Source organism: Podarcis melisellensis (genome assembly GCF_964234715.1).
Source record: "Podarcis melisellensis genome assembly, chromosome: 6".
In the NCBI taxonomy this organism is placed as follows: Eukaryota; Metazoa; Chordata; class Lepidosauria; order Squamata; family Lacertidae; genus Podarcis; species Podarcis melisellensis.
Window position 1 is genome coordinate 51,377,888 of NC_138538.1, and position 11,114 is coordinate 51,389,001.

General features: G+C 40.6%; 1 protein-coding gene across 5 annotated transcripts in view; it reads left to right on the top strand.

Moving 5' to 3' along the window:
* The window catches only part of MAST2 (microtubule associated serine/threonine kinase 2), a 144,088-nt gene that overhangs the window by 33,047 nt on the left and 99,927 nt on the right, over positions 1–11,114 (top strand). The gene's annotated exons all lie outside the window — the stretch shown is intronic.

Sequence of the window (11,114 nt, forward strand, 5' to 3'; positions counted from 1 at the left end):
AAGCTTATAAATTATATAAGATATATTCTAAAATAGATAGTTTTATATAATAAAAATATATTAAAGCATGACTTTACTTTGCGTTGCCCCACATTTAGTGATATTTGGAGCCAGATCTCATCTGTGAAGAATTTGCCTGAGTGGTATTACTGGGTATTGCTCAATATTTCTACAGTTTTATCCGGAACAAACAGCACCGGAACAATGTAGTAAACTCAAATTTCATGCTTGTCTTTTGAAATGTTGTTTTTGCTAAAAACAAAACAAAACCCACTTTCAGATAGATTGTGTTGATGGATGGTAATCCATAGAATCTTAACATTATTCAACACAATAGCACATAGTTCTGCTTATAGATTCCTGAAGGCCAGAGAAGTATTTTAACACACGTTAAATTTACTGCTTATGTACTGAACAAACCTTTCTGTTGGCATGTGATACGAGTAAGCACAGGCTTGACGTAAAGGTTGCAGCTGGACATAGAATGAAATCTTATAACTTTTGGATTAAATGCCATGGTTTATTTAAAACATTTCTACTGCTAGTTCTGGGCACAAGGAATGCTAAGTGTATTTATCTGGACTGCCATAGTACTCGTATCTAAAGATTAGGCTTCTTAATTTTTTCCCTGATTGTCTATGCATTCTCCATTTACGTTGTTTTAAATCAACTATGTTTAATTATGATTATGCTCGTTCAGATTATCCAAGTGCTTAGGGTGTCTGTTGGGTAATTTGAATAAACCATGGCTTAAAATGTTTCTTAAATATTAGTCATTAGTTCAATTCAGTACAAATTCCTCAGTCTTTTTGTGTGTGCATGGGTTGCTGCAGATGTAAGGTAGTCTTTAAATGGCAGTTAAAGAATCAGATCAGGGTAAGGGGACTGCAGCCTCATCATAATTCTCTACATACTTACCTAGAAGTAAGCCCTATTGAATTCAGTTGGACTTATTTCTGAATAAACATGCATAGGATTGTAGTTTATGACTTGCTTTGTCATAGGCCTTAATAGCTAAAACTAGCCCAGGGTGGAATTCAGTGTCACACAATGATGAACAAGCATTGCAGTTTGCTGGAAGGAATGGTTCCTGCTATCCTCCTCTCTGTGTGCTGCTCTGCGGTTTCCTTGACCCCCTCCCTGAGCCAATTTGGGGAGGCATGGGAGGAGAGAAGGGGAAGCCCTGTTGTGCAAGTGGAAGTCTTGCACAGGGCTTCTGCTGATGGAGATGGTTAGGTGAATCCCACCCAGTTGTTGTTGTTTTTGTTTAATCCAGCATTTTAATAGCTGCTAGAAGGGTTGTGGTATAGCAAGTCTGTTATGTTTACTTCAGTGCTAGTTAAGGAGAATATATAGCTTGGAAAGAAACTTTTGTTAAACGGGGTTTGAGGATGCCCAATAGAATGGAAAAGTGGGAGAGAGGAAAATATCACGTAGCAGAGCAGTGCTGTGGGGGAGAATATAGGTTTGTTGCTCTGTACCATGTACTTTAAATTTACTTTAAATACTTTACTCTAAATACTTTAAAATTTAATCAGGTAATGCAAATACTTTCTGAATATGGGGTACCAGTGAGAGTGTTTTAGTTCTAGCAGAGGCTTCAGACCAATGCAGTCATGGAAAAGAGGAACTTGCTATGGTCATTAGTAATGTCATAGGTCTAAAATTGTTTTTTTAACGTACTTGATTCATTGAAACAATTTCCCCTTCTGCCATTATAGGGGTTATCTGTATCAAGGATGTGGCATTTAATTCATTTGGATTGCTAAGAGTGAATATGTCTGTGCTTGAGATGGGTACTGTACTTAAAGGTGCTGAAGCAGAAAATACAAATTGTTTCTTTTGATACTTTTTAATTTTTCCTGCCTCCAAGTAAAGAGATAGTTTTTTCCAAGTGGGAAAGAAGCCTCCAAAGTTAATGATCTGCCTCATTTAATTTGACTCAACTTTGAGAGCGATGACCTTCATACTTTGTGGACAGATAATTCTAGGGGCCAGAATGCTAACCCAATTTCCTGTTACCTCTCCCTGTATCCTTGAAACATACAGTTAAAAACAAATGCAGCCTGGATGCACTTAGTCAGCTTTTTTCTCCTTCTTTTACATGGAGTGAGTAGTACCAATTAAAGTCTCTTGATTTTTAGGCCCTAAATACCCTGGGGAGCAGGCACATCCACACTTTCTTTTTCTTCGGTTACTATAGTTTATGAATTATTAAAACGCAAATTCTGCCCTTCCAAGCTTGGCATATCCAGCCCTGCTGTGGTGCATGGTCAGCAAGCCTTGAGCTGGCAAAGTGATTGGGTCAGGATTGAGCCCAGTGCTGTCACGAGACTGTAGTGGGTCCAGCTTAGGTTCCAACAGATTATGGGTCAGCTCAAACAGAAGGGAAAGCTTTGCACTGGTGTCCTTTAACATGTGGTGGCCAGCAGGAGACTGAAGGAGGTTGATGGAAATCTGAATTGTTCTGCCACTTCTGCATTATGGTTTGAAATTGTGGGTTTTCTTGACCCACTGCAAAAATTAAAATGTTTCCTAGTCACAAGTGCAATTGCACATAAGGCTAAACTGTTGTATTAGGGCTTGCCTGCTCCCCCAGGGGGGAGCAGCGATAAGGAGAGCAAAAGCTTTCATTTCCATTTTTAACTCGCTTCAGTTGAGTGTTATGTCTGAACTGGGACAAACTGTGGTTTACTCTTCATGATGGTTGATTGAAACAAGCCAATTAAGATATAGTTAATGCTTTTGACATAAAACTAAACTGTGGTTAATTGAAAATGGAAACAACATCTTCCAATCTCTCTCTTGTAGCTGTGTCAAAGGAGAGGGGAACTCACGAGACTAAGTAGTGGCACTATAAACCATAGTTCACCATTATATCCAAATGCCATTGACTGTATATAGAGAAACCCTATCGAGCCTCAGGTTCATGGACTCTGACTCATCCTTCTTCACAGTCACAAGGAGGAATTCAGAAACTATTGCTTCCAATTTCCATTAGCTATATTTTAATGTGTTGCCTGAAGCTTTAACAGTACAGTGGTACCTCTGATTATGAATGCTTCTGGTTACAAACGCTTCAGGTTATAAGCTCTGCTAACTCAGAAGTAGCTCCTCCTGGTTGCGAACTTTGCCCCAGGATGCGAACGGAAATTGCGCGCCAGGGGCCCCATTAGCAAAAGTGTGCCTCAGAATAAGAATGGTTTTAGCTTAAGAATGGACCTCATGACTGAATTAAGTTTGTAACCAGAGGTATCACTGTAGTTAATCTTAGCCGTTTTAAAAAAACAAAACACAAAAAAACAAACAAGCTGCCTTTATAAATCATGGTTTGAAGCTGACTTGTTTCAGTCAAGCTATATAAACTGCAGTTATTCTATACTGGAAGTGAAAGCTTCTAAATTTATTGTGACTGTTCCAGAGGAGAAGACAAAGAGATGGGCAATGAGCAACTTCAAGGCCTGCTATTGCACATTATTATTGTGCTAAATGATGAGTGATGTCTACTATTGAACATGTGCACAGGAGGAATATTGGAGACTGGGCAAAATTTGTGAAAATCACCTTTACAAGACATTTCACACATGGATTGGGATTACTGAGATATGGATGCTTGCAAGAGTGTGACGGTAATCATTCAAGTTGATTTTAAGATTTCTGTTTTATTTTGTTCTTTTAATCAGCTAGCTTCTAAATACAGCCTGTCAAGTTTTTAGGTACTCCCAAGTTCCATGCATTTAGATTTTATTTATTTACTGTTTATAATATTTAAGTAGTTTTCTACTGACAAGTTAGAGGAAGAATAATGTGAGTAGGAAATCAGCGAAAGCCTTCTGTGCAGGATTTCTCTCATGACCTTCTGATTTATGCAGTCCTTTAAATTGCATTTTAAAGTAATACTGTGCACTTGCTTTGTTGCTCTTGATTTGCGTAGATTGTGTTTAAAAAGCAAAACCTATTAGGAAAAGTCTTTATTAGTGTTTTGCTGATGCGGAAAATAAGCTGAGTAAACTAATGTTTACTTTTATTCTCTGTCCTTTCATCTGCACCATATTGTATCAATGTTATGGGCTTGGTTATTTTACTCCCAGTTTGGTGGTGGTAAATAGTCAACAGGGTCCTTGGTAGCCTCTGTTGGTTCTGCCAAATAATAATTGCTTGAATCCTTGTGGCCGTTAGAGAAATAGGATATATCACTTCTATTAATATCACCCCAGATGCAGCCATGTTTGTGCCAGAAATCCCTAGTCTATAGCAGAACCAGTTTTCCCTCTTGGCAGCATAATATGCTGCCAGCATGCTACAAAGCTGACTTTTTCTAATTTGCTCTGCTATCCATCTTCGCTATGTAAGAAATCTCACTTGTCACTTTAATGAGAGAGAGCATCTCGCAGGAAGGCAGCATGCATTTTGCTTAGCAAAACTGATGCCTAGAGGCAGAAATTGGTTATCAACCTTGTTGTTGTCAACCCTGCTTATTATTTTAAAAGGACTGAAGAGATCAGAATGTTACATGATACTCCCTTTTTTATGTGTGTCTGGTAAGGAATGGAATGGTCTACCTACTCAGATCCTCTGCTTCAAGGTGTGGTTTACTAGCCACAACCTTTTTTTGCAGGTGTTTATCCGTTGTCTGACACATCTTAAATGACACATTCATAGTCTCCCTAGCTTATTTTCAGAAGGGACTCATTCCCAATGTTCTAGCCTCCCACAGCATTTTTCTGTGTTAGGTATATTGGTGATGCTGACACCCCCAATTCAAATGGGAATTTTGCTAATTCCTGTCTTGATTGATGCCGGAAGCAGACTAACAGGATTAGTACAGATGGCATACCAACATCAGTATAGATGGTATAGCAACTGTAGTGTGAAAACAGTTCTTGGTTAATAGTTAATATCTCTTCTGTCAGAGTTCTTATTCCAAATCCCACCCCAACTTCAGTATTTTCCTTGTTAAATACCATTGCAGAGGCTTTAATGGATGTGCTGGATCCAGTTTGTTTACTGGAGGGGTGTGTGTGTTTGTTGGTGTGTGTGTGTGTGTCACAGGCCCTGGTGCTGTGCTTGACTAGAGTTGACACAACATAATACAGTAGATTGTAAAATTGCCCCCTTTGCACCATGTCCTGCAGGAATCCAAATGCATTAGAGCATCAACCACAGTACCTCTGTATTGGAGTGTGGTGTTTGTCTCTTCTTGCAACTTGTTTGCAGTGACCAGTGTGGTGTAGTAGTTAGTGTTAGAATAGGACCTGGGAGACCAGTGTTCAGATTCCCACACAGCCATGAAGCTCACTGTGTGACCTCAGGCCAGTCGCCATCTCTCAGTCTAACCTACCTCACAGGCTTATGGTGAGAATAATACACAGAGGAAGAGAACCATGTAAGCCAGTGGTTTTCAACCAGTGTGCCGTGGCACCTTGGGGTGCTTTGAATGATGGCCAGGGCTACCGCTGGCAACACTGGCCTCTGTCCCTCTTTCCTTCCCTCCCATCCTCTGATGCCCTCTCATGTCTTTTCCTCCCAAAAGCTTGAACAGCTGTTTGTTGCAGCAACCCTGGCTATAATCTCACCAGGCAAATGGGACTGACCAAGGGGTGCTTCCCAGGCCCCTGTGGGGCAGTGGGAGGAAGCACCTTTCTTTGGGGTAGGAGGGGCAGTTTAGAGACCAGGGGACTCCCAAGGAGAGTGGAGAAGAGAAGAGAGGAGGCTGAAGGAACACTCCACAAGGGAGGGTGCTCGAAAAGGGGTGAGGGGCTACCAGCTCTGCAGGCAAGGGGTGCTGCAAAAAGAATGTAGTTGGTCAAGGGAGCTGTGGTTGAAAACCTCTGATGTAAGCGGCTTCAAGCTTCTTGGAGGAAAGGTGGGATATACAAGCTTGCATAAATAAATGAATAGCAACCCTGCTCAAGTGTTTATTTGTCTAGTGACAATTTCTTGAAATTTTTGCATTTTTTTCCTGTTAAAGCAATTTATTTGGTGTCTATCTCCTATTCAGTAGATTCCAATTCTGACATGTTTTGTGATTCATCATACGCCACTATCCTGTCAGTTTTTATCTGAGGATTCATAGTATTAAGTATTCTGAATAAACAGATCCAAATAGAAGATAGTTTCTGCTTCTTGTACTTCATATTGTGTGTTCTTGTTCAATCAGTGGATGTGTTTTGAATTTAAGTCATCACAATTGCTGCTATATATGCTATTGAGAGAAAAGAGAGAAATGACTTTGTGGGGAAACTGAGATGGCACAGCCATAAATCCAAAGTTTAGGTGATTGAGAAAAGGTAACAGTCCTCAGTTTATTTTAATCAAGCGGCTTAGTGACTCATTTTCCTGGTGTTCTTGCTCTTTTGCAATCAGATTAGTTTAGTAGACCAGATGCTGCTTTGGCAAATGAGCTCCTCTTATAACATTATTTGGGTTTTCAATAAGATGATAGCTTGGATGATGAAGGTTGTCTGGCATGTTTCAGCAAATGAGATGTGATGTAAAAGAAATCAGTTGGAACTTGACTGTAGTAGTTGGAGGAAAAAGCTCTTGTGTAGAGGTTTCTCATTAATACTTTAAAATGAACAAAATAGGACATTGATCTAAACTGAATAACCATGATCAGAGGGTCAGCGATTTGAATGCCTGCAACGGCGTGAGCTCCCATTGTTCAATCCCAGCTCTTGCCAACCTAGCAGTTTGAAAGCACACAAAAAAGTGCAAGTAGATAAATAGGTACTGCTCTGGTGGGAAGGTAAACGGCGTTTCCGTGTGCTGCTCTGGTTTTGCCAGAAGCGGCTTAGTCATGCTGGCCACATGACCCGGAAGCTGTACACCAGCTCCCTCAGCCAGTAAAGCGAGATGAGCGCCGCAACCCCAGAGTCGTTCGCGACTGGACTTAACTGCCTGCGGTCCTTTACCTTTTCCTTTATTGGGAAGGTAAGAAAAGAAATGAACTTGTTTCAAGACTGCATTTCATAATATGAGTGGGCTCAAGCTTATGAACTACAGTGCTTCTGTTTTATTTCTAGTATCACCCCTTTCTCCTAGGCAGACCTAATTAGACTGCTTCCTTGTTGTAGTATGTTCTTCATATTTGAGCACCCTTCTTCAGATAAAGGCTTAACACCCTTATTTGGACATGATAGGAATTATCTTCATAAGGGAGTTGTCTGCCTTCTGTACAGCTCTAAATTGCTGTTGTTTCCTGACCTTTATATTGATCAGGGATGGGGAACCTTTGGTCCTCCAGATGTTTTTCAACTCCCATCAGCCAAGGGATGTTTGGAGATGTAGTACAGCAGCACCTGAAAGGCCCCAGGTTCTGTCTCTGATACAGATCTTGGGCTTATGTGTTTATCTTGACTGAGCTGCTGTGAATTTAGGGAGTCAACGGTAGTTTTTTCTTTTCCATTGCTATGACAGGTAGTGATTGAAGGAGCAGAGTTTGCTTTGTTAGGGCAGAGGCCCTTGATTAGAGGAAATGTAGGAGCTTGTTAGAGGTTTGTTTTATTAAGAATATTTGTAACTCACCCGTAATCCACATGCTTATTGGGATGGGATACATCAAATAAAACAAAAATAAAGGTTTGAGATGGAGTGATCTCTTCCTTTCCCATTGTCTTGTTACAGCACCTTGATAAAGCTCAACCTTGGAAAAAAAAAAAAGGTTGGGGAAATGGTAGTAATCAAGAGAGACTAAAAGTGGGGGCAGGGAGGGATACTGCATTGCATATTTTGTTCAGGTAAAACTAAAAAGCACCCATTGTATATGTGACATCCCTCTCCCTCTATTCACAGCCTTGAAATTGACTAAAAATGCCTCTTGACAAAAACACCCACATACATAGTTGTCATTTCATGGGCATAGAGAAACATTCTTGATACTTTTGGTACATTTTTGAAACTCCTCTGCCCTATATGTTTGTCAAATACTGTATAGCATTGACTGTGTTTCAGAAGCAAGGCATTTTTTTTGACACACAATTGTGCAGTTTCCTGATAGTTTTATTGTGTTTTAATTTCTTACCCACTCTGATCCTCCTGCCTCAAATAGTATTTGTATTGTTGGCATCTGTCTCCAAAGACAATAGAATGTGCCTCCAGGGGCGAAATTTAACCACTGGAGAATGCCTGCTGTAGCTGTAGAGGCCCATAACTTATAACTACTGCCTCCCTTGTTTTTGTTATGTTAGCAGCCACAAAGTGACCTTTCCTGGGTGCAAGCCTGGGCAGTGTGTATGGCGGTCCTGGGCTTCCCAGACGACAAAACCTCGCTCTTGGCCTCGCTGATGTGGTCTAAAGGAAAGCGGAGCAATACATTTGGCACCAGCTTCGCTGCAAGAGTTGCTGGAAAGAGGCATACAAGATGCCATCCCACCATTTTAGGGATGGTTACTGCAGAAATTATGCCTATAATTGGTTTAAAATGTTGGTGGAAGTTCCAAATGTAGATTATTTAACACCCCCCTCCCAATACCTTGTTGCTTCCCACTTTGCTGGCATAAAAGTACAAGAAAGCCCAATGTTCAAGTTGATGTTCTAAATATTTGCTTATAAAAATAATAATCCCTTGTACTCAGCTGTAAAAAGGAGTAAACCCCCGCCACATGACAACAGCATGCTCCAGTTGAGTACTGGTGACTACCCAATTGTAAATTTTAATAAATTGGGCGTGCTGGGCTGCTATATTTCTTCCAAAGTGACTAGTACGAGTCAAGTCCCTTGGGGATGTGAGAGTACAGTAGAGTTGCAGAAAGCAATGTTGTGCTTGATTAAGTTTAGACAGGTGATGGAGTGGTGTAATAAAATCTTTTTTGTTAAAGCTTGTTGTAACATGGAATGGAATGTAACACCCATGGGACTGATTTAAGAAAAAACATGCCCTACACATTGCCTTAAGAGGTGAATACAATAAATGTAAATTAGTTATGCTGCAAACATTGATTTGTCATGAATCTTGATAAATACATACTGCTCTTTTAATGTTCAATATTTCATTTGTAATGCTTGTTTATGTGTACTGGCTATTGTATCTGCAACATGACAAACCGAATAAAAATGAGCCCTTGGGGTGTAATTTAATACTAGATAGAGAGAACCCATTTGCGGGGTAGAAGAGGAATAAGGACACTGAAAATACTGTTGTTGTTGTTTAAAGTGCATTAGTCTCTCTTCTATAATTCCCAATGAATTATTTTCTCATTTAGTATTTTATTCCAAGGATCAACTTTAAATTCTATCTATCTGTCTGTCCATGCTGTTGAGCTACTGTTCTGGATAGTAATTGTGAGTAATGCAGGAGACATAAGACTAAATTGTGCATTAGGAATGTACAACTTATCCCTGCCTTTCTACAGGAAAGTTTATTCAAGGCAGCTTGCGATTCAAAACCAGAATTATGAAATACCGTATTTTTTGCACCATAACACTCACTTTTTTCCTCCTAGAAAGTAAGGGGAAATGCCTGTGCGTGTTATGGAGGGAATGCCTACGTGTGGCGGGGGGGGGGGGGATCTGCTGCAGTCGTGAGCAGAGGATCCATGGTTCCCCTTCCTTCGTGGCTCGCTTTGAAACAGCAAAGCGGGAGAAGAGCCGCTGAGTGGGGAGGAAAGAGGGACAGAGAGCCTGCTTGCTTTAAAGGAGCAAAGCGGGAGAGGAGAGGAGCAGCATCCTTCTCCACCCACCCCAAGCATGCTTCTTCTCCCCTTATACCCCTCTTCTGCATTATTAGCAGCATCCTTCTCCACACACCCTACGCGTGCTCCTTGTCCCTTGAGTGCTTTTCCTTCCCTCCCCACTTAAAACGTGATTACAAAGCACAGATCCACATGGATCCTCAGGAGTTTTGCACTGGGTCACCCCAAATTCACCATCAGATCACATAGCATGTCCATGGCTACATCTTGCACCAAAAAAAACATGCACCCACTGTTGCCTGGGGCCGCAGTGGTGCAAAAACGTGGTTACAAAGCATGGATCCACATGGATCCTCAGGATTTTTGCATTGGGCTACTCCAAACTCACTGTCAGATCACATGTCTGTGGCCACAGCATGAACCACAAAAATCATACATCCACTGTTTCGTTTAGAATATTTTTTTTCTTGTTTTCCTCCTCTAAAAACTACGTGCGTGTTATGGTCGGGTGCGTGTTATAGAGCGAAAAATATGGTAACAATAAAACAGTAAAAACAAATATTAAAGATAGAATCTGCTTGCAGGGTTAGAACAGGAATTAAGATGCCAAATTTTTCTTTTCTTTTTTTGAGACGCTAGAAACTACTTAACAGATCAGCCTAAAGGACTGTTCTCACAATGGCCATCAAGATGCCTATGGAAATATTTCAATCTGAACATGAAGTGGATAGTCCTCTCCTTCTATTAGAAATTGTTAAATATTCTATTAGGTATAAGATCTGTATATTGTTATGCCTTCTGTATAAGATCTGTATAACATGTTTTGTCCCACATTTTCTTCCACTTACTATGTAGCTTTGCTCCTTTCTACTCCACAGTCTTTCCTTTCTGGTTCACTTGCTGTATTAGACCTATTCCTTTCCTTTCCCTTCCTGCCCTCTGCAGCACTCTGTGCACCCTGAAAATCTGCTCGGGAGTGTCCTCCAATGCTCTGGATAAGATTTTGAGGGTGTGTGGATGGCTGCAGGATGGGTAGAGACACAACATTGGACACAACCTTATGATATTGCTGACACTTGTAAAGTAAAATATCATTCTGTTTATGTATTCCTTTTATTATAACTTTATATTATATTTATAAATATATATAACTTTATACTGCTTCGCCTGTTCTTTTTCTCTCTCTTGTCAGCATACTAATTTGATACCATCTTTGAGTGTTGAAGTTTAAGAGGGCCTTTATAATTGGTTTTATATGATATGGCTTATACAGTGGTACCTCGGGTTACATACGCTTCAGGTTACATACGCTTCAGGTTACAGACTCCGCTAACCCAGAAATAGTACCTTGGGTTAAGAACTTTGCTTCAGGATGAGAACAGAAATCATGCTCCGGCAGCACAGCGGCAGTGGGAGGCCCCATTAGCTAAAGTGGTGCTTCAGGTTAAGAACAGTTTCAGGTTAAGAACGGATCTCCGGAAC